This window comes from Prionailurus viverrinus, chromosome D1 (assembly GCF_022837055.1).
Source record: "Prionailurus viverrinus isolate Anna chromosome D1, UM_Priviv_1.0, whole genome shotgun sequence".
In the NCBI taxonomy this organism is placed as follows: Eukaryota; Metazoa; Chordata; class Mammalia; order Carnivora; family Felidae; genus Prionailurus; species Prionailurus viverrinus.
In genome coordinates this window covers 10,536,535-10,563,267 of record NC_062570.1, presented here as the reverse complement: position 1 = coordinate 10,563,267, position 26,733 = coordinate 10,536,535, and the positions used below count along the sequence as shown (strand labels likewise).

Below are 26,733 nucleotides of genomic sequence, written 5' to 3'. Positions count from 1 at the left end.
ATTTATGACCACTGAGTTGGGAGGTTTCTCTAACATGCAAGCGAAGTCATCCTAACTCACCCAGTGAGACACTTTGGGAAGCTTTCGGAAGGGGCATTACCTCTTAAAAAGGAGCATGAGGGTACTAAATAAGCTTACCTGTCCCTGTTTATGTCAATTATCCCTCCTACAACCCTAACTCGAGCCACTCCCCACGATGTTGCTGATTTTACCTCCTAAATAGCTCCTATTACTTCCCATTCTTTCCATTTCCACTGCCAACTCCAGCCCAGCTACCACTAGCTGTTCAGTCTACACAACTGATGGGCACAGCCCTCCAGCTGGTTTTCCTGCTCCCACCAGGGCCTCTTCGAAACACAGCCGAGTGACTGTTTTAATGTAGACCAATTCACATCACTTTCCTGTTTAAAATCTTGCAATGGTTTTTCTACTGAACTTGGAATAAAGTGCAAACTACTTAAGTTACCTGCAAAGCCCTACAGAAATTGGCCCTCTGTACCCCTCACCCCTGTCCCCCACAGCTGCAGCCACGTAGCACCCCCACCCCCCACCCCTGCTGTGTCTACTTAAAGCCTTCAGATCCCCAAGAGCTCTGCTCAGCAACCACTTCTTCAGGAAGAACTGTGATGACCACATCTTCCACCAGGACCAAATCTGGCCCTCAGGAGTATCCTCATAGCACTCTGTATAGTCTTTCCTAGTATTTAACATGATTTTAAATTACCTATTCATTTGTATTATTAGCTGATGCCTTTTTTCCCTACTAAAAGGTAAGCTCCCTGTCTTGTTCACCACTGGATTCCCAGTCGCTGAAAGAGTGTAGGTATTCAAAAGATATTTGTGGAACAAATGGATGGATGTTCACAGATGGTCACAGATACTCCTGGGAAGTAGCTTGTCTCCGAGTGTCTGCCTTCATAAACATTACGCAGGATCCCTGTTCACCAGCTCCCAGAGTCCTGCTCTCAGGCAAAGCGACTCTACACCTGACTACTCCCTCTCTGTGCCGTGCTGGAGGTGGGGAGCAGAGGCCCTCCTATTGCTCCTAAGGGTGACTCAAGCCTCACTCACACTCTCTCCAAATCATGGAAGGAGGCAAGATGCATAACATCTATTATGGGCTGAATGTGTGTGTTCCTATGAAACCCATATGTTGAAGCCCTAACTTCACGAGGCAGTGGTATTAGGAGGTGGGGCCCTTGGGACATGACTAGGTTTACAGGAGTTCATCAGGGTAGGATCCTTATCATGGGATTAATGTCCTTATAAGAAGAGGAAGAGACTAGAACTCTTGCTCCCTCCCTCTCTCCCTCTCTCTCTGTGTGTGCTGTGGGAAGACACAGCAAGAAGGCAGCCATCTGTAAACCGGGAAGAGAGATCTCAGCAGGCACGGAATCTGCAGACATCTTGATCTTGGGCTTCCAGCCTCCCAGCTGAGAGAAATAGACGTTTGTTGTTTAAGCCATGGAGTCAGTGGGTTTTGTTATAGCAGCTTGACTAAGAAAATGAATCAAACATGTGGGTTGCAGAATCAGAGACATGGGCTCACTCCAGTTCTGCCACTTTCCACTTACATTCCCCAGGACTAAGCAGCCAATATCTCGGAGCCTCGGTTCCTCATTTGTAAAATGAGATAATAAGAATATGAACCACACAGAGTTGCCATGCGGATTAAATGAGGGAAGCTCTCAGCAGAATGCCTGGCACACAGTATAAACATTCAGCAACAACGGTGTCTATTCTTGTCTGAATTACTGTCATAGAGCTGAGGCACAACCTTAGAGATTAACTAGTAAACGGCCTGATTTCACATGAGCAAACATGATCCAAAGAGGCTCCAGCGGCAGAACCAGCAGGAGGAGCCAGGGCGGTGGCTCCCGGTGGGTGCCTTTCCATCCCAGTGGTTACTCTGACAGCCCATGGGCCTCCCAGAGCTGAGAAAGAGCATTAAGGGGGTGAGGGGGGGGGCAGCCAGGAGATTCTCTCCCCCAGGCCCAGGATGGGCTGAGCTAATAAGTGAGTGCAGAAAGGACCAGAGGGGGCTTCTCTGCCCCAAGAGAATATCCATCCCCCCAGGAGCATAAAGAGACATAGCCCAGGAGAATGTCCTAATTAATCCAATACTGTCCATCTCTTTTTCCAGGCCTTCCTACTTACTGTTTACTGGGCTTCCTTTCAATACTGTGGTAGCTTTCTCCCTGTCCTGGGACCAAGAAAAAATGAATTTCCTGCTAATAGCATCCTCATCATGCAAACACCCAAAGGTTATTCTATGAGGATGCAATTCAGAGACAGCCTCACATGCACACACACATCTGAACAAAAAATATATTCCTTGATGCCTGCCTGATGTTGCAGCTTATGCAGCTTTGACAACCATGGGGAAGAAGAGAAAGACAGAGAGAGAGGGAGACAGACAGAGAGAGAAAAAAAAAAAAAACAAACCTGTAAGAGGTGCAAGTGCCCAGGGGCAACATAATCAATCACTTCTAAAGGGCATACTTCCCCTGGAGAAAAGGTTGAAGGGAATAAGCAAGCAGATTCAATGAAGAATTCTGAATCTATTGACTGAAATCTGTTGTATTTTCTAACTATTTGAGAACCCATCATGTTTGCTTCAGGTAATCGATTGAGGACTTACGTAAATAGCAAACAGAAACTTTCCAAGATATGGGCAAATTCAGCAGAGATGAACCTTCTGTTGCCCTGCAAAGCCTGCCTCTCCTTCCCTGTTATCTTTGTGATGAGATGTGGCCAGCCACCTCCAGACTGAAGGCCCCCTCGTTTCCTCCATTGCTAATAACAATCACCATGATGACCAGCAGTTGCTCTGAGAATGCACAGTACTCTCCTTTGCCTCCTGCCCCTGCCAGAGCTGCTCCCCTGCAGGGACCCCCCTCCTCTGGACTCTTTAGCCATGCTTGCCCACCACCGTTCACCTAGAAGGTGGCCTTCCAACACCACCTCCCACTGAAACCTTACCTGGTGTCCCCGGGCAGCATTAAGAGCTTCCTTCAGTGGGTTCCAGGGGCGCCTAGTGCCTCCCCCCACCATTATGACAATGATCACACGGCTCTAACTACCACTTCTAACACAGAGACATCCCCTCCCCCGCCCCCGCAGTTTTATGTTCTGATAGGTCACTGAACCCACTACTATTGTGATAATGACCACTCTGCCCACAGCACTCAATTTTAAAACACACCTTTTTTTTCACACCTGTGTGTTTCCAAAAAAAGGATGTTTTGCAAACCATGTGTACATTTAATGTGGTACTGTTTCTGATTTTATTTGTCTCAAACGTCTTATTGTATTGAGAGTGCATCTTAAAATCAAAGAAATAATGTCACTTACTTGTGCGTCTGACCTCCCCTCTCCACTATGAATTGTGGGAACAGGACCATCTTTCTGTGCCTCTAGGAAGCCACTGCCCAACAGATGGAGAAGGGAGGGAAGAGCAAGGAAGAGAAGAAGGAAGAAAAGGAGGAAGGAAAGGAATCTCTTACACTCTGCAACCTACAAAGCTCCTTCACATCTCACTTTCACTTACTTGATTTCCCATCAAAGGGCACTGGGGTTTCTCTCCCAGACGTTTTCCCTGCAGCTTTCCTGGTTACTGCTGTCTGGGTACTCATGTCTGCTATAGATGCTCAGCACAGCCAGGGTAGTCAGCCACCTAGGGCACGCACTATAAGGAGAGAAGCAATGGGGAAGAAAGTCACAGATTCTGGTTTCCTGCAATTCAGCTTCACAGGCCAGACCACTCTTCTGCGAACCCTGCACCCTACAGGTAAGAGCTCACTCCACTGAGCTCCATCACATCTCAGCTCCTTGTCTGTTGGGCCCATGGGGCATGCCAAACTCTGGCCTCACCCTTACCTATCCACCTGCTTCCCAAGACTGCAGTCAGCAGCTTTCTCACTTCCCCCAACTCATGCCTTGCCAGTGACATCTTCCTTGGCCCCCAGCTGTCCAAGAACGTCTTCCTTGACCCCCAGCCCTGACAGACCTCACCGTCCTCTGCCTAGCACCTGCCTAGCACCTGCCGTCTGAGCCAGACTTATTAGCACCGAATATACTGTGGCTGTTGTTTTATGGCATTTTCCACAGCAGAGGGCTAAGCATATAGGTAATCAGTTCACACATGATTGAAACAAATTAACGTGACAATCAGCTTTTCTGGGCTCCTCTGCCCTTTTTCATTTCCTTGGTCCACCATTCCTTCTGTTTCTAGCCCAGACAAATTCCTCTCTCAGAGGCTCCCTGGTCAGTTGAGAATTGTGTCCCTTGCTTCTGGTTTTTCCAGGCATTTTGTTGGAGGTATGCCTGGACCATGCTCTAAGCAGCCCCCTGAAACTCAGGCCTTGTCAGACATCTCCCTGAACTGGTCTCTGTCCTTATCGGTTCTTCTCGGTTCTGCTCAGATAACCGCTTTCACGGGCATTAGAAGCGGGAGAAAGGCAGCTGTATGACACGGTAGGCCTGTGCACACTCCACGGCTGACTCTATTAGGCTCTGTTGACATGAGCAGCTATCAAGTCAGGTGTTCAATCTTTACATTGTTAAAAAACAAAGTTCAACTGAGTAAATTTGAAGATCTAATTGCCTTTATTCAATGATTTATGAATATGCCATCTAGGAAGCATAAAAGAGCTCTAAAGAGCTGTTTAAAATAAAAGGCTTCCATAGGCAGAAAGGGGTCAAGACGAAGAGTGGATTGTTTCTGGCAAGGTCACCTTCCTTTGGGTAAAGGTGGAGGTTATCAGGGAGATGATCTCACCGGTGCTGACCAGGTGATTCCAGCTTGACTGGTCAAAGGTCACGTTTCTGGGAGATGCTGAAACTCTACTTCGTCTGGGGGCTAAGGCTTGGTTTGCAGATGTGGGACTTAGCACAAGTGACTCCATTTGTTGTTTTTTCTTTTTATCATGAACAATTGATTCTGTAAACCTAAGGGGTGTGTCATTTACGTTTGCCCCTATTAAATTCCATCAAACTTAGTCTTATCATTCCAGCTGGTTTTTACCATTTTGAGGCTTCATTCTGTCCTTTCAACTCCTCAGCAGGGTATAAACAGAGTACACGGTTTGTGGGTGGCATCGAGGAAAGAATTAACACCACGTCTATAGCAAGGATTTAATTCACTTCTTAGCCCTGAGATACCATGAGGCCTGGCCAGCTGAACGGCCTTTTAGGGCTCGTTTTTATAGGAGTGGCACATGTCCAGTAATTACCATCTTATCCCACCTTCTCTCTTGGGCTCCTCACACAGTGCTCCCTGTCTCAGTAAATAGAAGCCATTCCTAATTCCTCCTTCCCCTTCAGCCTGCACATGAAATCAGTTCCTTGGTCCTATCAGTAGATGCTATCACCTCAATAAATACTGCCATTCAGCCACCACTCCCTCCTACACTTCAGCCACACCTTTGTATACTCTTCCCTTCATCTCTTTCTCTAACTTCCATGCTTCAGGCCTCGGATTGAAACCTCACTTCCTCCAGGAAGGCTTCTCATCCTGCAGATTTCTCATCCTGCTGCCAGCCTCCCCATCGTGGTGTTTTCTCTATCATATCACCCAGCCACTGCATGATGCTGCTTACTTAACCCTTCCCATCTACATCTACGTTCTATCAGGACAGGAGAAGAGTCTGCTTTGCTCATTATTACACTCCCAGCATATGGGAGATATCAACAAATATTTCTCGAATTATTGAATGACGTAATGATACTGTGACCTTGGATGGGTAAGTTTAAAATCACTGGGAAGTGACTTGGCTCAACACCCATTGAAGTTTCCTGGTATAAGAGAGAGAACAGAAGCTTTGGGCCCTGATTAGCAGTGGTACCTGAGTCATGTCTCTTAAAACTCCATGAGCCTCAGTTTCCTCATCTGAAAAGTGGGAATAAAAATTTACCAGGACACCTGGGTGGCTCAGTCAGTTAAGCATCTGACTTCAACTCAGGTCATGATCTCACAGTTCGTGGGTTCAAGCCCCACCTCGGGCTCTGTGCTGACAGCCTGCTTTGGATTCTGTGTCTCCCTCTCTCTCTCTGCTCCTCCCCCACTTGTGCTCTGTGTGTGTCTCTCTCTCTCTCAAAAATAAATGAATGTTAAAAAAAAAAAACTATCATAGGCGGTTGTCCTGATGCTCAAAGGAAATTATGCATATGAATGTATTCCCAAGCTGAAAAACTGTGGTTCAAGGACAAATATAACCACAGACCCCAATCCTGTCCTGTCTGCAGAAGTTGTACCAAAGACCTGAATGAGCTCAACCTTGAGCACTGACATCATCAGTTTGGGCTCAGTACTAAGTCCAGCAGGTCTTTTTTATTCTTTCTCAACCTTTTCTGCTGTCTTTACTCTCTGACACTCCTGGGCCACGTCCAGAAGCTTTCATAACCACTTCTACTGCACTCTCTTGGTGGACGGTTTAATGATCCTGAAGGCCCTAGAAATACATTGAATTAAAACACAAAATGGATAGCATTGTGCATTTTAGTGAAACAGCAATTAGGAGCGGCACTCACCATGTACTCAGGAGGGCAAGAGCGCTGAGGAGAAAAGGAATAAAGTGACCTCATAAAGACACTTAATTTCATTACCACCAGACACAGCTTCCCATTATTGCTCTTGGTGTTTAATGGTTTTATGATTCCATCTATTGATGCTTAGCTAGTTCATTAACTGTGCTGCTAAAAATACAATTATCTCCAACAAAACCTTTATCACTAATAAAAAGAAGGGGGGAAAAAAACCTCTGTCATTACCAGAAAGCAGTGAGGTAGATACACCTCCTGTGTCCCCAAGTTGGCCCCAAAGTTTTTGTGGACACTGAGACTATCGCCCACACACTGCATGCAGCTAGTTAAAAAACTCAATCATGCAACTCCAATTCCAAGCTGACTCCAACTCACTAGCTGGACTGATTCTCTGCACCCAATTCACAATGGGTCTGATTAGGTCGACTGAGTCAACTTGTCGCAATGCTTGTGACAAATGTGAAATATGAGAATCTTCTTAACCATTCATTCATCCAACAGGTATTTCCTAAGCCCCTAATAGACACCAAGCACTGGTTAGACATACAGAGATACTTAAAACAGACAGGGCTATGCTGACAGGAAGCCCACGGTCTAGAAGACAATGTGTGTCAGTTGGGATCAGAGGACAGAGAATCCCAGTTGCTGAGCTGGGGCTTAAGGTGGACCTCCAGTCCCTATACGGAGTGAGGAGGAAGAAGTGGATACTAAGAAGAACGGAAGGTGAGAATGGCTTTCTACATCACTTACCATAAAGGCCACCACAATGGCTTTCAGGCTCTGCAGGGTCTGTCCTCAAGTCCCACCCTTTTTATCTCTCTTCAGAGCCTATGAAAGGTAGGAGGGAGGCCAGTACAAATAACCCAGGCCTGAAGTCAGAAGGAGACCAGGGTCTGATAAAAACCTGTGTAAAGATTTTTAGGTGGCCTGCTTATTCTAAAGAGTCTCTATTTCTTCCTTCTGGAGCCCAAACTGCTTTCAGCAACCATGTCTCCCTGGCTCCATTTCCTATTACTTTTCCTCTTGCACACTCTGCTCTGGTCTCTTTATTGTTTCTTGAATGTGGCAGGCCCCAGGGCATTTGCATCTACTGTGTTGCTGCCTACACAGCTCTTCCCTCAAGAAGTGTCAGGGCTCATTCTCTCACTTCTTTCACTGAAATACCCCTTCCCAGTGAAACTTTTCCTCCCAACCTACCCACTCTCCCCAATCCCTACCCTTTCCCTGTTTAATTGTTCTCTAGAACTTTAACCACCATCTGAGATACTATATACTTTACTTTTTTTATGTTTATTCACTGTTTTTCTCAACTGCCATGTGAGCTCTAATACGGTAGGGACTTTTCTCTTTTGTCCACTGCTGTCTCCCCAGCACCACAACTGTGCCTAGCATTTGGGAAGTACTTTAAAAATATTTGTTAACTGCCCAAATGTGCTCATTGTTTGCCTCTGTCCCTCCGCTCCAAGCCCACTCTCTGTATACTCCTCTATAATGCTTTAGTGCCTTTGCCAGTTGACTTGCTCAGACGTTTCTCAATAAAAGATATTGGGTGCAAGAGGAAAGGAGAAGCCACTGTTCTTCCTCCCTCTCTCTCCCTCTCTCTCTCTCTCCCTCCGTCTATTTTTTTTTTTTTTTTTGGTGATATCTCTAAAGTGCTATGTTATTTCCATCATTCCAACTCTAGCTGTAACAGCCCCTCCTCTGTGGCAGCTGCTCCTGTGGCTACAAACCCTCCTCTGTGTTCCCAGATCCTGGTAACACCCCCTCCTCCCCTTTGTTCCCCCAGCCCTAGCTGTGGTAGCTTCTTCCGGCAGTTAATTAGCTCTGAGTCACCTCACAATCTCACTTTTGTTGCTCCAGCCTCCCAACACCTATGCATCCGATAGCCCACAATAAATCCCCTCCATTTGATAAACCTAGTATGGTTTCTGACTAGGTCCTAGTGGATACAATGAACATGGGAGGGAAATAAAGCACAAGCATAGTCCTATGAACTAAGCCAATGCAGAGAAAAGGGGGAGCTCTGACAGAAGCTGTCCCACCCTTCCCAACTCTGAGGGGAGCAAAGAAGCTCCAAGATCAATGGAAAAGCCAAGCAGTGGCATTTGGTCTGTCAGATACCAGCTGAAGGCTGACCCCACCTGATGGTGGAGCAGATACCAAGGCCGGTACCCGGCCTCCATCAGGCTTCGCTCCAGAAAGCCTAAACCACAGGTAAAACCCAGTGGATCCACCCAAGAGATGCTTAAGAGATGCCGACGAAAGGAGAGCCAAGGGCTGTGTCCCTGACGCTCTCCGTTCCAGGCCTGGGAGAGTCTGCAGTGCAATCTTTCGGATCTACCAGCATCGTGTTTGTATCAGGCTTATCATTGAGGATGTCATCTAATTGCATCAGTGGTTTTTGCTTCTTATCTCATGTACTTCTCTTCCTCAGCTGTTCGTCCCTGTGACTAGTGCAAAGACAATTCATGGCTCAGTTGTGTGCCTTTTTTAAAATAAATTTTATTTCAATGTTTATGTATTTTTGAGAAACAGAGAGAGACAGAGCATGAGCAAGGGAGGGGCAGGGAGAGAGGAAGACAGAATCCAAAGTAGGCTCCAGGCTCTGAGCTGTCAGCACAGAACCCAAGGTAGGGCTTGAGCTCACAAACTATGAGATTATGATCTGAGCCGAACTCAGGTGCTTAACCTACTAAGCCACCCAGGCGCCCCAGTTGTGCACTTCTAATGCGTCTGAGGTTGAGATGTATGAATTTAACTGGTAATCTGCACTCAAGTTTTTCCTTAAAAGCTGTTATCTGTAGTGCATCTCATAATCAATGGTACCTTAAAAGTAAAGGATTGTGGTATTAACAAGAAAAACCCTAGTGAGAACCTTACTGTGTGCCAGGCCCTGCACTCAATGGTTCCACTGCCCTATCATTTCATCCTAGAAGCAGGCCTGTGAGGGATGTTTTAGTGTTCCTATTTTTATGAACAGGACACAGAGGATTGTAGCTCACTGGTGTTGAGTTCACACCATGAAGTTCATGATCTCTGTTCCATTGTGCTACCCATCCTCAAACTTCTGACCAGAAGGAATGGTTGAAGAGCAGCTTCTGAAATAATCTATCAGTGTCAGAACCCTCAACCAGCCCAGCAGTGAGTCTGAACTGAGACCTAGAAGCAAGGCAGAGAAGACTCATATGGAGATTCAGATCTCCCCAGGTCTTCCCCATGGAACCATGGCCCACGTGGCCAGCCCCTAGGAAGCATCTCTTCTGCCAGACAGAAAGAAGTGTTTGACCTGGCCCTTGAGGTGGTTCCAGTCCAGTTAGGGAGATATGTGGGTATGCAGGAAAAGATAAATGATGATAGGCAATACTATCAAATGCCCCCCAAAATGGGACAACGTGTGTAAGTAAGGCTCCAGGGGTTGCTTACGGGACAATGTGTGTGTGTAAGGCTCCAGGGGATGGAGAGCTTTCCAGGATTAGCAGGCCATCCTCATACCCAAATTTGTCTTTGGGAGAGAGTTTCTGAGGGTTGTGAACTTCTCTGGTTCCTCTGCTCCCTTTGGACCCTCACAACAACCTTACAATATAGGTCTTGCTGTCCCTATTATACGGAAACCCTAGATCACACAGCTGGTGAACAGTTGAGCTGGATTTGATTTGAATCTCAGTCTATTTAACCTTCAACTACACCATGTCATCAGTGTGTGTGTGTGTGTGTGTGTGTGTGTGTGTGTGCGCGCGCGCGCGTGTGCTCCTACATGCATGCACGCGCACCACACACGCCTTATCTACTGTCTACAGAGGCAATTATTTTTTGGGAAAAGCAACACAGGACATATTGCCAGATACATTCAGAGAAGCCAAATATTCCATAATCCTTCCTGGGTATTTTATTGTTTGTGAAAGAGAATGGATTGTTGTGGGTATTTCATTTAGTTTTGTTACATTTTAATGAGAAGTCTGGTTAGAAAATAAACAAGTTGTAAAACTTGAGATTTATTCTTTACCTGGCAAGTTGCTTCCTGCAGAAATGGGGCTGCACTGAAAGAGTAACTCTGTCCTCAGTGATGGCCTCACCCCCAGGGAACCCGACCTGTTTGGTGTTGGTCTAAGGCATGCAGAGAACAACAGGCTTAATAAATGCCAACCCACCAGGGGTTTCACCTGGCCACCAAATGCCCCAGGCATATCTCTTCATTCATGTAACAGACATATATCCAACACCTACAGGGTCCCAGACACTAGAGGAAATAAAACAGCTCTGCCCTCAAGATGCTCAGCCTGATGAAGGAGGAGGAACAAAAGTTAATCATTGCCATACAGTATAAGATGTGACATAACACAGTCTGTGGAAGCAGCTAATTCGACGTAAGTAGGAGTGGAGGGGGCAAAAGAAGGTGTTAAGAAAACCGTAACAAAATTGGAGATATATAACCAGGGCTTTAAAGATTAAAGAAGACTTTGTTTCCCAGACAAATTAGGCAGGAGAATTCCTGACAGAGGGCGCAATAAGAGCAAAATCAGGGAGAACCAACAAGGCAGGTCCACTGAGTACGATGATGACATTGGAGCAAAACTGGGGTTGAGGGGAGGTGAGTTGTGGGTCACACCCGGGGAATTAGTCCTAGATTGATGAGTTGTCATTGTTTCTGTTTTTGTTTTTGCTTTTAATTCATGTTCTAGCACAGTCTGATGTATTTCAGAACCTGGCTTAATTGATATTTTAATTATATGCTTACACCCTGTAACAATTTCAAATGCGGGTAGGTACTTGAAATGAGATAATGTATGTGGAAGCACTTAGGGAACTCTGAAGTGTTAGACACGTTACTGTTAATGGTGTTCTGCATTGTTCTAAGATTCCTGAGGCAAACCATCATTCATTCCCATACACAGTCATGGAGCCCCTGTTACGGGCCCAGCCTAAGCCAGGAGGCTGGGAGGGCTGAGGAGGGGAAGGACACACAGTACTTTCCCAGATACCCATCCATGTGGCATGACTGCTCACCAACCATTAGCACATGAATGTCAGTACTTTATAGGTACTGAGACCGCAAACCCTTCCAGGGTTGGACCCCATTAAACCACACCACTGACGGGGTGCCTGGGTGGCTCAGTTGGTTAAGGTTAAGCATCCGACTTCAGCTCAGGTCATGATCTCGCAGTTTGTGGATTCAAGCCCCACGTTGGGCTCTGTGCTGACAACTCAGAGCCTGGAGCCTGCTTCAGATTCTATGTCTCCCTCTCTTTCTGCCCCTCCCCTGGTCATGCTCTGTCTGTCTCTCTCTCAAAAATAAATAAACATTTTTTTAAAAATTTCAACCACACAATTGATTTAACAGCATTGTGTGGCCAAAAGGCAACGGACTTAGTTTCTTACCGCTACCGTGTGTGGCCTTGGGCTATCACAGTCCTTCTCCGGATCTCAGTGTCCTCACCTGGAACATTCAGAGATAATGGCGATTGCCCCACAGTCTTCTCGGCTTTGCAGAATTGAGAAGCAGACTCTCTTTAATTCATACCCACCTCCTGTGGTTATGTTGGCCTCACCAGGGTGAGATAGCACAGGAACAGCAAGGAGAATGAAGGAAAGACGTGTGGGTACTCCAGGACTCCGTTCCAATCTGGACTCTGCCCACGGCCTTGGAGGTGTCACTGAACAGCACTTCATGGGCTTGTTTCCTCCCTTGCAAAAAAAAAAAAAAAAAAAAAAAGACTATCAAGGAACCCAAAGCCCCAGCTTCTCCAATAGTCAATACCAAAGTATACCTGCTCAGTGATTCAGCAATCATATATTGATTACGTAATATTTGCTGACAATGTACAATGAATGAGGCTTCAAAGATTTTTTTTAAATAATGATAATTTAAGGGGCGCCTGGGTGGCGCAGTCAGTTAAGCATCCGACTTCAGCCAGGTCACGATCTCGCGGTCCGTGAGTTCGAGCCCCGCGTCAGGCTCTGGGCTGATGGCTCAGAGCCTGGAGCCTGTCTCCGATTCTGTGTCTCCCTCTCTCTCTGCCCCTCCCCCGTTCATGCTCTGTCTCTCTCTGTCCCCAAAATAAATAAACGTTTAAAAAAAAAATTAAAAAATAAATAAATAAATAATGATAATTTAAAATAATAAGAGGCAGCCTCTCAGAATTCATGTAGAACTCTAACCAAGCTAAAAATATGAATATTTCCTTCTTAAAGTCAGTGATCTACCTGGTGTCTGTGGAGTAGACAGTTACAAAACAGTGCTCCAAGAGCTGTGAGGGTCTAGATTTCAGAACAAGGTCCTAGAACAGGGCTAGCCACATAGTCAGTGTTGAATGAACACCTGCTGAGCTAAGAGAGGTTATAAGTATGGGCCATCATGAAAGAACCTAGGAGAGTCACCCAGCCCATGGGCGGGGTCAAGGAAAGCATCCTAGGGGAGCATTGACTGATGCCACTTTGCAAGAGAACTGCCCTCGAAGGAGTATGAGGCAAGAGAGTAAGAGCCACATTCCCACCCTGCTTCCAGTACTCAAAGGTAGGCTGAGGTGCTGTGGTGTCAGTACTGTATTTGCCAAGAGATGCCCTGGGGGTTGTGAGATGTTTTCGGGTCTGGAGGCAGTGGGGGCCAGGAAGAGGACAACTTATGGAAGCAGAGACGGTCTCTACTCAAACCGAAATGTTCACAAACATGGCCACCTGACCCACACCTTCCTGCCGAGGGGGCCCCTTGCCAGCACCTTGTTTTCCACCAAGCCACTGGGTGTCTGGTTTGGCAGAAGCACAGCAGAATCCAGGCCGATATTACTTGTTATGTCTCCTTCCTGTAATTTCTTGATCATCTTGTCAGGCATTTGTCTTCATGCCAGAAAAATGAGCTCGCCGAAGGCCAGCTCCACCAACTCACTTTTTTATCATGCAGAATTCTAGTCAGACCCAAACTAGGGTAGTTTCATTTGTTCACTGGTGGGAGAACAAGTTTGCAGAACTGCTTTGGAAAAAGTGGTTGGTTATGCACATAGACATGTGGCAGAGGGGACAGAATTAACTTTGATAGCGACTGGGGCTGAGTTTGACTGTGGGCTCAACCACTGGCCAGCCCCGGACACTCCAGGTGAATCACAGAACATCTCTGAACTTCAATTTCCTGTCCCAGGGAAGCCCTTGGAGAGGCCATGTGACCTCCAACAGAGTGGACAGACCAGGGATGCTCACACACTGAGGACAGAATCATAAGCCAGCAGTATGGCAGGTGCATTGCCCACATCACTGCAAGTGCACACTGTCTGATGCTTCAGGTGGGGGCATCTTCAAAGAGCCCACTGTAGGGGTGCCTGGGTGGCTCAGTCAGTTAAGCGTCCAACTTCAGCTCAGGTCATGATCTCCCAGTTCATGGGTTCAAGCCCCATGTCAGGCTCTGTGCTGACAGTTCAGAGTCTGGAGCCTGCTTCAGATTCTGTGTCTCCCTCTCTTTTTGCCCCTCCCCCACTTGTGCTCTATCTCCATCTCTCTTTCAAACAATGAATAAGCACTAAAAATTTTTGAAAAAAAAACAAGGAACGCATTGTATTAGTCATGGTCTAGCAGGAGAACAGGGGACACTCCAATTAGATAATCTGAGGAAAGTTTAATAAAGAGATGATGCATGGAGGTATGGGCAGCATGGAGGAAGATCTTGGGGAAGAGTGCAGTGCTCTGGAGCTAAGAACTGCCTGCACCCTAACCATCCTGATGAGGCAAAGGGTCAAGAGTGGTTACCAGATTCCACATACAGAGCACAGAGTGTGCAGAGAACTTCCTGACAGGAACTGTGACCTTCAAAAGAGAGAGGCAGTCAGATGGTTCCACAAGGAGGGAACCGGGAAATTAACACCCCTACCTCCCTCTCCTGCCTCTCCCTAGTCCCCTCACAGTACTCCCCATTGGCCAAACTCAAGCAGATGCTAAAAGATACAGGAGCCCTTTGAGACCACCTACACAGGTCACCCTACTGGCGCTAAAGCAGGTTAAAGGGGGTTAAGAAATTAGGTCTGGAGAGACAAACAGGAAATATCTAGCACACCCCATGGAAGCAATCCACAAGAGAAAGAATCAATTTTGAATATGTGCCAAAACTCTGTGGGCACAAAAACAGCTAATGATTGTTCCAGTCAAATAAGATCTTTCCTGCTCCAAGTGAGAGGACAGAAACCACAGGTGGTCAACAGAGTTGAGGGCAGGAAAAGAAGGCACAAAGCAGGAAAAGAGAAAGCTAGCCATGCCCCTTTCCTACTGCAGGCTTTTAGCCTGAAGTGAACCTGAGATGGAGAATGTATTAGTTAGAGTAGACTAGATTGCAGTAACAAACAGACCCAAACATTTAGTGATCCAACACAACAGAGGTTTATTTCTTGCTCATAAAACATTATAGGAGGGGTGCCTGGGTGGCTCAGTCAAACATCAGACTTCGGCTCAGGTCATGATCTCACAATTTGGGAGTTCAAAAGCCCTGCATCAAACATGTGGACAGCTCAAAGCCTGGAATCTGCTTCAGATTCTGTGTCTCCTCTCTCTGCCCCTCCCCACATGCACTCTGTGTTTCTCTCTCAAAAATAAATAAACATTTCAAAAAAAATTTTTTTTAAATACATTATAGGAAAGTTCCAGGTTGGGGTAGTAGGAAAGGCAGGAGGCTTGGCTAAGGGACCCTGGCCAGTGATCCTTAATACATAGCTTCCAACAACCACCCTGGGGTCATTTCCATCACAATTAACTAGAAAGAGAAAACAGTATGGAGCAACACACTTGGGAAGTTTTTAAGGGGCAGACCTGGAAGTGAAACGCATCTCTTCTACTCACATTCCATTGGCTAGAATCCAGTCTTATGACCACTCCTGACTGCAAGGGAGACTGGGAAATGTAGTCCAGCTAGTCAGTCATGTGAGCAGAACACAGTACAATGGAAAATGAGGGGAAATGAATTTGAGTGGACAGCTGCCAGCCTCTGTTACAGAGAAACTTTAAATCCTGAATTTTGCTATTACAGAGAATCGACATTTAGATTACTGAAAAGGTCTGATTTGTGATTAAAAATTACAAGAGAATTTTTATTATTTGGCAGTGGTAGAGAGAATCATGAAGTCTACCCTAGATTTTATCAAAGGAACAAAAAAGTGCTAGCCAGAGAGCAGGCTTAAATAGGCCTGAACAACAGTTTTAAAGTCGTTTGCATATACCATTTGCTCAGTTACACCTGTTACTCTGTTACCCTTATGTAATCAGAATGAGTATTATTTTATTCTCTTTTTACTTCTGTCAAATCTTTTTTTAATTTCTTACACTAAAGATTACTTTTAAGTGGGGAAAAATATAAGATATACTTTAAAAAAAAAAGGCCAATGAAGGGAGCACCTGGGTTGCTCAGTCGGTTGAGTGTCCAACGCTTGATTTCGGCTCATGATCTCATGGTTCGTGGGATTGAGCCCCGTGTCAGGCTACCTCTCTCTCTGTCCCTCCTCCACTGTGCTGTCTCTGTCTCTCAAAATAAATTTTAAAAAACATTAAAAAAATAAAATAAAATTAAATTAAATTAAATTAAATTAAATTAAATTAAAAGGCCAATGAAGTTACTCAATCTTCGTATTCTGCTTACATTCAGTTCTTTACCAAGTACTGGTGCCCAGTTGGTGCCTTAGTTCAGACTGCTATAACAAACTACCATAGATGGGGGAGGGGGGGGTGTTTAAACAACCAGCTTTATGTCTCACAGTTCTGGAGGCTGGAAGTCTAAGATCAGGGTGCCAGTGCTGCCAGATTCTGGTGAGGACCCTCTTCTCGGGTGCAGACTGCAGGCTTCTGATTGTGTCCTCACATGGAGGAAAGCTGGTGAGAGATATCCCTGGGGGCTCCTTTATAAGGATACTACCCTCACTCATGAGGGCTCCACACCTGTGACGTAATCACCTCCCAAAGGCCCCACCTCATAATACCATCACTCTGGGAGTTAGAATTTCAACATGTGAGCTGGGGAGGAGGGAACAAACACTGAGCCCATAACAATGACCATGAGCTTGTTATGCATAAGGAAGTTGATCAAGGCAGCCAGGGAAAGAGCTGAGGGCAGGAGAACAGAGAATACGAGCTAAATAAAGGGCCTGTCAAGGTGCAACCATCACAGACAGAACCTAGCCAGCAAAAAAAACACTTTCATGGAAAATTATAAGATAGCTATGGCTCAAGATCCAGGTAAAATGGGTAAAGGTGGTTGCCAGTAATGGGCTCGGAGACGTCCTCCTGAGAACAAGTCCAGGGACCACACGTTAGACTACATATGCCTCAATCCTGCTTAGGTCCTAAGTAAACTAAGTAACTCCTCCATGGCGAAAATACTCCCTTCACCTATCAACAAGATACCACACATAAAGTGCTTACCCTGGCTGGATTCATTTGCTAGGATGGCTTCTGTAACAAGGTACCACAGACTGTGTGGCTTAAACAGAAATTTATTTTCTCACAGTTCTGGAGTCTGGAAGCCCGAAATCAAGATGTCAGCATGGCTGGTTCCTTCCAAGGGCCATGAGGGAGAATCTGTTCCAGACCTCTCTTCTTGGTTTGTAGATGGCCATCTTTCCCTGTATCCTCATATCATCTTTCCTCTGCATGTATCTCTGTCCAAATCTTCTCTTCTTGTAAGGACACCAGTCATATTGGATTAGGGTCTGCCCTAACAACCTCATTTTACCTTATTTACCTCTTTGAAGACCCAGTGTCCAAACACAGTCCATATTCTAAGGTCCTAGGACTTCAACATACAAATTTCAGGGGGAGGGGGACACAATTCAGTCCTTAACACCAGCTAAATGGTCATCGCTACTACTATGGTCCTTGAATTCAAGGACGCAAATATCTCAACCCTCATCTTACCTTCCCACCAATATTTATGTCCCTTACCCCTATGCCAATCACTTTCTCAAGTACTGTTAACCAAAGCACCTTGAACTTCCCCTTCCCCAGGCTTCTCTGTTCTATAATCTACCTGTGACACACCAAATCCTCCTCTTAGGGCAAGACTCTGCTCAAGCCCCATTAGCCCTGACCTTTCTCTCCACCCCAGCCATTTGAAAGGAAGAAAAATTAAAGGTTACACTTACGGTGTGTTTTTAGCAGCACAATATCATTCTATCCTCCTGCATTCCTGTGCCCCATGACAGGTTAGCAAATTTGAGCTCAGAGTGGTTACATACTATGTCCAGGGTCACTCAGCAGATAAAGGCAGGAATGTGATGCTAATCCCATCTGTGTGATTCCAAGTCCACTGGTCTCCCCACCCTGAACTCCTACAGCAATTCTGGCCTGAAGCATTCATCCAGCAGCTAAGCCTCTGCAGTACCCTGATGCCAGCTCTTTCTTATCATCTGGAGCTTCAACTTTGAGCTTTCATTAAGACTTTCTTATTCACGTGTCTTCTCTCCCCAGCTATTATTTTCAGCATCTTAAGAACAAGAATGGGTTTTCTCGCTTGTACTGATCCCTTCATAGCTATACTGGTGAGGTTCAGCAGAGACGGGTGATGTTTCAAGGCCAGGTTGTCAGTTATTCTCTGAATAACCTAAAAGACATACCCACTCCTCCAGGGAAATACAGCCAGTAGGACAGGTGGCTCTCTTTGTCCTCCTCCAAATACAGTGGTTTCATAAACTAATTAATTCCAGAGGTGGATGTCCAGCGATCCCCTCCCAACCCCAGGCCCTTGTAGCCCTCATGCTTGGGCAGGGCACCCCTAGAGCCCAGCTTCTAGTAACAGGGCTGGACATACACAAAGATACATTTGCCACTGCCCTTTCTGTTTTCCTCCCTTCCTTTCCTGTCCCCGGTCTCCTATCTCTCCTTTCTAGTACCTCAAGGTTGCCTGAAGCTAACCTCTATTATTTCGTGGTTACTGTAGCCGGCCACTGCTCTAAGCACTTTGTAGTGTAACCACGACATTGAACCAGCAGGACTCAGGAAATGGTGTCATAAAGGTATTTTTATTTTGAGTCCCACCGTTCACTTCCACCTCCTCAGTGGGGGTGGCCCTTTGTGGATGAGAACTCAAATGGTTTACATAGTTCTTCTGGTCGCTCATAGGTAATAAAAAGTCCTACATTCACTTTAAAATTTAAGCAGTCCCAATCCAGGGGCGCCTCGGTGGCTCAGTTGGTTGAGCATCCGACTTCGGCTCAGGTCATGATCTTGCGATTCGTGAGTTCGAGCCCCGCGTCAGGCTCAGTGCTAACAGCTCAGAGCCTGGAGCCTGCTTCAGATTCTGTATCTCCCTGTCTTTCTGCCCCTCCCTCACTTAAACTTGGTCTGTCTCTACCTCTCTCAAAAATAAAATAAAAACATTAAAAAACTAAAATAAAAATAAAAAAATAAACAGTTCCAATCCAGCACTTACAATGGTCAAATCTCACACAAGAACCAACACTTAAAACTTGAAGTTAGAATGTTCTCGCCTGCCCACCTGGGCTCTGCCGCATGTGGACTCTCTGCAGGGTGAGTGAGGGGGAGCATGGGTGGGGCCTGTGACAGCTGTGAAGGGCACCACTCTAACCTCCCTCAGGAGAGCCTGCTGTGAATAGCAGCCCAGCTGCTACCCTGCAGACCCACCACCACATCTACACCAAGGCCATACTCCCCAGGGCAGCTCCCAACTCAAGGCCAAGTGCAGCAGGGTGCTAGAACGGGGCCATTCCTGCCAGTGGACTCTTCCAATGAGCAATGTTTCTAGGAGACTAGCTGGGGACTAGAGGAGGACTAGCCAGCCTCACCCAGATTTAATTCAGCATTGCACTACAGTTGGAGACACATCCTACCGGCTTCTTCCCTTCTCCATCTATGTCATGACCCAAAGCCTCTCTCTGCCTAATCTTGCTTCCTCCCTCCTTACTCTCCATAGTATTCTCCATGTATTCACAGACAGTATTGTCTACTGGTCAAGTGCATCCTGCCCACAGTAAGTCTTGATTTGAGTGATACTCGATTTGGCCTTTTTCTCCATTTTGCTGCTGTATCTCTCCTGTCCTCTGGGAGCCTCAGATTCCTCATTTATCATATGGAGATAGTATCAGACACCCTACATGGCCATCGTGAGACTTAGTTATAATCTGTACAGCGATATAGGGCTTTGGCTTTGCTGACCTGCACCACAGCTAACAACCCGGCATAAGAAGCCTACCTCTGATTACAACAGTTCAGATTGCACTTGGCTTCCAGAATCTTGGAAGCAGGAAACAGCTCAGTGAGGAAATGGTTATGTTTGTGCTTGTCTGAAATACCTGCTCTTTAAAAAAAAAAAGTCTTTTATGAACCATAAATGCTACTGGTAATGACACAGAGTTAGCATACATCCCCCAAATGAGTTAACCAAGCTTACAATGGGTTTCTCACATACCACCAGAGGCTGATAAGTCAGTGCACTTCTCCAGGACCTAAACATGTAACACTCTTTGAGAGGGCTCAGCCCGACTCAACCCCCAAGGGGCTATTTCCCCATTCAGAAGACTGGCCACCAGTGTTTACACACCAGAGCTCCTGGACATTCCTCTCTAATCAAAGATGATGCTGAATTCCAAGCAGGACCTAGCTCTCACCAGCCCACCCCCTCCTCAGAAATCTTCTCCAGACCCCGCCCCTGCCCAGCGAAGGGGCAGACTGGTGGCCTCAGGCCAGTCACAGTGTGCAGACAGGTTTTGTACAACCGACAGTGTTTTCAAAATTTTGAACCAATATTTTAAAATCGGGAGCTGCACATGAAAATTCAGATTTCTGGCTCGCCTCAAACACCAGATCTGGCAAGCTGAAGTGTGATGGTTAATTTTATGTGTTGACTGGGCTAAGGGATGCCCAGATAGCTGGTTAAATGTTATTTCTAGATGTGTCTGCGAGGGTGTTTCCAAAAGAGTTTAGCATTTGAGTTGGTAGACTGAGTAAAGAAGGTCTCCCTTGCCAACCTAAGTGGGCACTATCCAATCTGTTGAGGGAATGAGAGAACAAAAAGGTGGAGGGCAAGCAAAATCATTCTCCCTGCCTAAGACACATGCATCTTCTCCCACAGTCAGACATCATGCTCCTGGTCCCTCTGAGGTTCAGACTTAACCTGGGGTACACACCACTGCCCCACCTCCACCTCTATCCTCAGGCTCCAGACTCCAGACTCAGCCTGAATTATACCACCAGCTTTCCTGATTCTCCAGCCTGCAGACAGCAAATGATGAGCTTCTTGGTCTCCACAATGCATGAGCCAATTCCTATCACCCCTCTTGTCTGTATCTGCATACATCCTACTGGTTCTGTTTCTCTAGAGAACCCTGAGCAACAACCCAAGTACACACATTTACATGGCAGCTACTGGCCAGAGCTGGGTCACAGGATCTGCCACTCTGCCAGCTTCATATGTTAGCCCACATGATGGCCCCGTAGACACTGGAGTCGCAAACCCCAGCCAAGAGACTAAAGTCCAAATTCTTTGTCCTCTTTTCCTTAATCCTGCCCTAAGCTTTCCTTGAAACTTTATCGCTCGCTATGGATAGAGTGAGTGTATGATGTATGCTCCAGACTGGGCTACTTTGAAAAGGGGCACCAAAAATAACAGGTGTTTATTAATCCACAACAGGCATAAACTGGGACTTTTTCTGGCAAACCTGAGTGGACGGTTGCCCAAACTATTGACCCCAACTGAGCATCACGCACCCCAGTCTCCAGCCAACCCACATGGCTCATGTTTCCTCAATGTGACCACCTCTATGTGAGTCACTGCTTTAACTCCTTGTCCCTGCTTCTGAGAACATCCTCTCCACTCATCTCAGCCTGTCAGGATCCAACAGCCTCTTCAAAGCCCGGGCCAAATGTGACCACTTCCCTGAAGCATTCCTCATGCTTCCCGGCCAGAACTCCTCTCTCACTTTTGACTTTCCAGAGGACTTTGTAAATCTGCTATTATCCTTCCCTGTGTCTTGCACCAGAATCATGTCATTCATTCAATCAGCAAACATTTGTGGAGCACTGTGGATGCAGCAGAGAACAACATAGCCAGAGTTCCTCCCCGCACTGAGCTCATATTTACTGCACAGGATGGTGTTGCCCATTAGCTTTTAAACTTCTCAAGGACAGGAATTGCAGGTTGAAGGTTTAGTATTCTGATCAAGAATATTTGCTAAGTTAGGTTGCAAAACCTCCCTGGGCTTTACTCCAGTCACCTGCTAAAAAGGGGAATAAAACCCTTCTTCTCTTATGGCAGCACCCTGAGGATTAATGAGAAGCAAAGTGATAGTATTTGTAAAGTTAAAAACATTTTAGCCATGTAGAGTTCCAAAAATAATAGCTCCTCAGCAATGCAAACTGTGATCAGCACATCTGTATCACCTCCTTTTAAAACTTCTTAGGGTTGGGGGCGCCTGGGTGGCTCGGTCAATTAAGTGCCCAACTCCTGATTTCAACTCAGGTCATGATCTCAGCATTTGTGGGATCGAGCCCTACATCAGGCTCTGTGCTAAGAGCACAGACTCTGCTTAGGATTCTTTCCCCCTCTCTCTCTTCCTCTCCGTCCACACTTAGGTGTTCTCTCTCTCTCTCAAAATTAAATGAACTCTACAAAAATTTTCTAACACTTGGAAATAGGTATTGTTATTCTCTTTAACAGAGAAGAAACCCAAGCCTCACAGAAGTTATGTGATTGGCTGGCGAGGACAACAGATTAATGGAAGGAGAGCCAGGCTCGAGCCAGGTATCTGGCTCTGGAATCCGAAGGCCCTCTACTACCCCGCAGCAAAAAGTAACTGGATTCCAGGGTGGTACATACAGTTTCTCCTCTAGGCATAAGACTAACAGGGCATTGAGAGAAACCCTACCTCAGTATCCCCCTGGGGAGCTCTTTAGCTGAGACCATCTCCACCCGGCATGGAGGAGCCAACACGTGGAGTTACCTGCTCCTGTCTGCTCCTTTTCTCCACATTCCAGGGTCCTCACAGACATTGTCCTTAGCCTTTCTGGGCAGCAGGGACACCCAAAGGTTGCAGAAGGCCTGGTCTATGGCTGTGACTTGGTGACTCATCTCCCTGGGCAGGAGGGCAACACCTGATGAGACCCCCTATTGTCCCTCCCCTCCCCACACAGGCCTCGAGACTGCATTCAGCAAAAGGGGTGAGGTGGGAGGAGTTGAGCAGCACAATCCTCTTGATTCACCTGGTGAAGTTACGACAGTCTCTCACCTGAGGGTGCTCCCAGGCCTGAGGTTAGTGCACGGCTCTCTGCAGGGCCTCTGCTCATTACCAGGAAGGTGCACAAATTGGGTTAAAAAGCCACACCGCCATGATTCCAGAACCCCGGGGGCTGTGAGGCTGTGCTTCCCATGCCAATGAACAGCCAGCCTCCTCTAAATGTCTGCTGGCTTCTATAATTACTTGGGGAAAATGTCATGTTTGCCACGGTGCTATTAGAGTAGTGCACGGGCTAAGATGCAAACAACTCCACACCAATATAAATATTTTTCGTGGCATCGTTCCAGCTATCTGGTGCATGTGCTTCCAGATGATCACACAGGAGGAAATCAAAGACAGGGATCCTCTGTTATGAAATGCAGTCAGGAGACCGCATCTGAAGACAGACAGTTCCAGTCTGGTGTGAAATCTGGTCTGATCCTTCTATTTGAAGCTCTATTTATTCCCTCTTGCTTGAGAACTTATCACTATCTGATTTGATTACAAAATGAAAAGCTAGATGTTCAAACAGTTTCCACAGAAACACTTAGCAAAGGTATCGTGGCGCCTGGAAAAGGGAAGAAGCAGACTGACGTAGGGCAAAACACTGGGCCTCAGTTGCCCCATCTGTACAGTGGGGATAAGACATCAACCGTCCAAAGTGAGGTTGACTTTCTTGTACTTCCTTCAAGCTCTGAAATCCAATAATAAATTAGAGGCCTATGATTTCATGCCAGAATAATATGGGAATAAATGCCAGCGTGTTTCCTGCTGACTTGAGGGTATGCGGTCAGGCCCTGCCCTGACATTTACGGGGCCCAGGGCAAGATTACAAATGGGGCCCCACATAGCATATGTCATAATATTTCAAAGTTATAAGTCAAGCTAATAAATTGCTTAATATAATATGTTTTGTACTCCTACCTTGACAAATATGCTTTCAAAATGACCTGGAAGGCCAGGTTGGACTTCAGAATTCTTGAACTGCTCAGAGTTTCACACCACAACATGGCACGAGGAAAAGCTAACCCCAGCCTCCCACAGTTCTTCCCACACCTGGGTTCATCTCAGACTGCAAGGGACCTTGCAGTCATGCTTGTGAATGACCCAGCCTGCATGTGCATGCTCTGTGCATGCGTATACACGTACACACACGTGTACACACACACACACACACACACACACACACACACCAGGGCATCCAGGCCAAAAGCACAGCCCTACTCTCTAGAGGACAGACCTCAGAAAGAAGCCTGGTAATGATCTCTGGGTTGTTTGAACAAGAAATCCCAGAGTCCTGTGTACCCATCAAATGGTCTAGAAGACCATTAGCGCTATATATAGACTCCTTACCCTATGGGGAAGTACACCCATAGGAGGCCAGAGTGGGGCCAGGGCAAGGACCCCTCTTGTTGACTTACCATTGACAGTGGGCTAATTTCCTTAATATATAAAGAGCTGCCTTGAATCAATGTGAAAAAAAAACAGCTTTTCAATAAAAAAAAAAATAGCTCATTTGGAAGAATATGAATAGCTCCTAAAGATGAAAAGATACTCCAAGGTTGCAAAGTCTGTTAGCACACTGTTTACTTGGTGTGCAAAGCAGTACTCTCATTCATTGCTGGTGGCAGTGAAGGGGGTATAAGCTCTGTGAAGCATGATTTGGCAACAAATGTAAAAATTACATATGCATATACTCTTTGTCCCAACAATCCCACACACAGTTATTTAACCTGGAGAAATGTTTTAACAAGAAACAATATTCACTGCAGCATTTTTTGTAACAGCAAAATATTGGAAGAACCAGAAGTCAACCAGTGCAGAGATGGTTAGCCCAGCAATGTCCTCCCACAGAAGACATTGGGACAGGGTGGGTCTACATGAACCATACACAGACTGGGCTCCAACATACTTTGCCAAGCGAGAAAAAGAAAGCTGTCCAGGACAGTGATGGTGTGCTAAGAGCACATATGCACACATGCTCAGTGTACAAAGACTTTCTGGAATGATGCATAAGAGACTATTAACAATGGCTGCATCCTGGGAGGGAATCTGTGCGGTGGGGGACAGCTGTGGGAGGGAGAATTACCCTTTACTGTATTTCTTTTTGTGCCTTTTGAATTTGCACCATGTGTATGGTTTACTTATTACAAAATATTCAAATGATAGAAAAGCTTAGCTTAGCACACCATCTGTACCTTTCTTAATGGTACATATATTTTTCTATCTTATGTCATCATTATTTATACACAAGTTTTGCAAATCTTCCATATTTTAGTTTGAGAGGGCAGAATTTTTGCCAAATAATAATGAACATTTTTGAGCATGTATTATCTGCCAAGCCCCTTCTTGATGATATATATGCATTATCACACCTATTTCTCTAACAATCACCTCTGATAATATGAACTATTATTCTCGTTTTACAGCTGAGGAAACTAAGGGTCCAGCAGGAGGCTTAAAACTTTCCTACAGCCCCCAGCTCTGTGCTGGGCAAGCAGATTCTAAGACCGTTCCACTCCAGCTCTGACTGACTTCAAGGGTGCTTTAACCATTATGCATAGTCTCTCTCTCTCTCTCTCTCTCTCTCTCTCTCTCTCTCTCTCTCTATCGATCTCTCTCTCTCTCACACACACACACCCTGGAATTTAGGGAGGTCACATCCTGTTTCCAGATCTGGGGAGAGCCAGAAAAGAACAGCCCTCCTTATAAATAGCCATAGGTTCCCTTTTCCCACTGCTGCCTGGAGGCAGAAGGAATTGACCAACTGAGGAAGAGAAGAGGTGGGTAGTTTCACACAAGAAAGGATATTTTTTAAGCAAAGGAGCTCTCTGGCTCAAGACAAGAGCCTGAGGGCCTATTCTGTCACTCCTGCATGAAGCATGGCTCAATTCTCAAAGCTCAGAAATGTCAAAGTATTGGGTGCAAAGTCCCTGGCCATACAGAGCCCACAGGCCCCTTCTGACAGCATGTCAAGCTTTCACACAGGCCATCCTACAGTCTGCGGGCAGAGTAGCAGTGGCTCCCATGGGGGGCCGCCCGTAGGAACAAAGAAACAAAGGCTGCTGGTACACATCCCCCCCACACACACACAAAAGAGCTGATGTGTTAGTGTATTTATTTGTTTTCCATACTCAAAACAAAGCCCACTCTGGGCTCCCATAAGGCAATTTGAACCAAGCCCATGATCTTTACACACAATTCTGTCTCCTCATCTTGCATGATTTATACGAGGTTTAAATAATAAATGGCATGGATGCTGTAGAATTTATAGCACTCCAAGTAGGTCATTAAATAAATCACTGTATAATTTATATAAATGAACCTAAATCATGCAGTAGGAGGATTTCATTAGAAAATCAATCCTGTGAGTGGATAAACATGAAGGACTGGCAGGAACACGGTTGTTTTTGAAAAGTCCCTGTGTCTGTGACTGAACGGAGAGATGCTCCGTGCTGGAGGGCACTTGGCTCTCGGCTTCCCGCTCGGCTGTGCGGACTCCCTACAGGCTGGGCTCAGGCCCTCATTCTCCAAGACCCGCATCCACCTGTGAGTCCCCGGCTCTTCCAGGGGAGACTCAACACGCCGCAGGGACTCAGGTCACCTCAAAGACAGCTGGCCTCCTGCTGTCTCCATAGCACAGCCAGGCTGCAAGGCAGGGCTGGGTCCGTTCTGAGTGAGGGAACCACAGAGCGCTCCAGCTAATGACAAGCCGGTCTCAGCCTTGAACACAGGCCAAGGACAAGTCCAGGTGTCTGGTAGGCGGGAGCATTCACCTTGCCGTGGGCAGGTGTCTGCCTGATGCTGCTGCCTGCAAGTTCCTCCCCCCAGGACTTTCATGCAGGATCCACTCCATGGGGAGCCCATTCCTGAGAGGACATAAAGGACGGGTGGACCCAAGGGGCAAGTCTGGCCTGGGTGGCTTACACCGAGACCCCCTCCAGGACACGAGAGCGAAGGCAGCGGCTGAACCCCCGAGACCTCCTTCCCAGCAGGGGAGCCA

The 26,733-nt window shown here is 46.4% G+C and overlaps 1 protein-coding gene across 3 annotated transcripts in view; it reads right to left on the bottom strand.

The window, feature by feature from the left end:
- Positions 1–26,733, bottom strand: part of PTS (6-pyruvoyltetrahydropterin synthase) — a 147,574-nt gene that overhangs the window by 10,898 nt on the left and 109,943 nt on the right. Inside the window, exons 10-12 of one of the 3 annotated variants that reach the window (XR_007156202.1) lie at positions 12,066–12,225; positions 11,920–11,977; positions 3,551–3,688 (exon numbers count right to left, since the gene is read on the bottom strand). The gene's annotated coding sequence lies outside the window, so the exon portion shown is untranslated. Of the gene's footprint in view, positions 1–557; positions 3,689–11,919; positions 11,978–12,065; positions 12,226–26,733 lie in introns of those variants that run through there. The other 2 variants (XR_007156200.1, XR_007156201.1) reach the window with 2 other exon arrangements.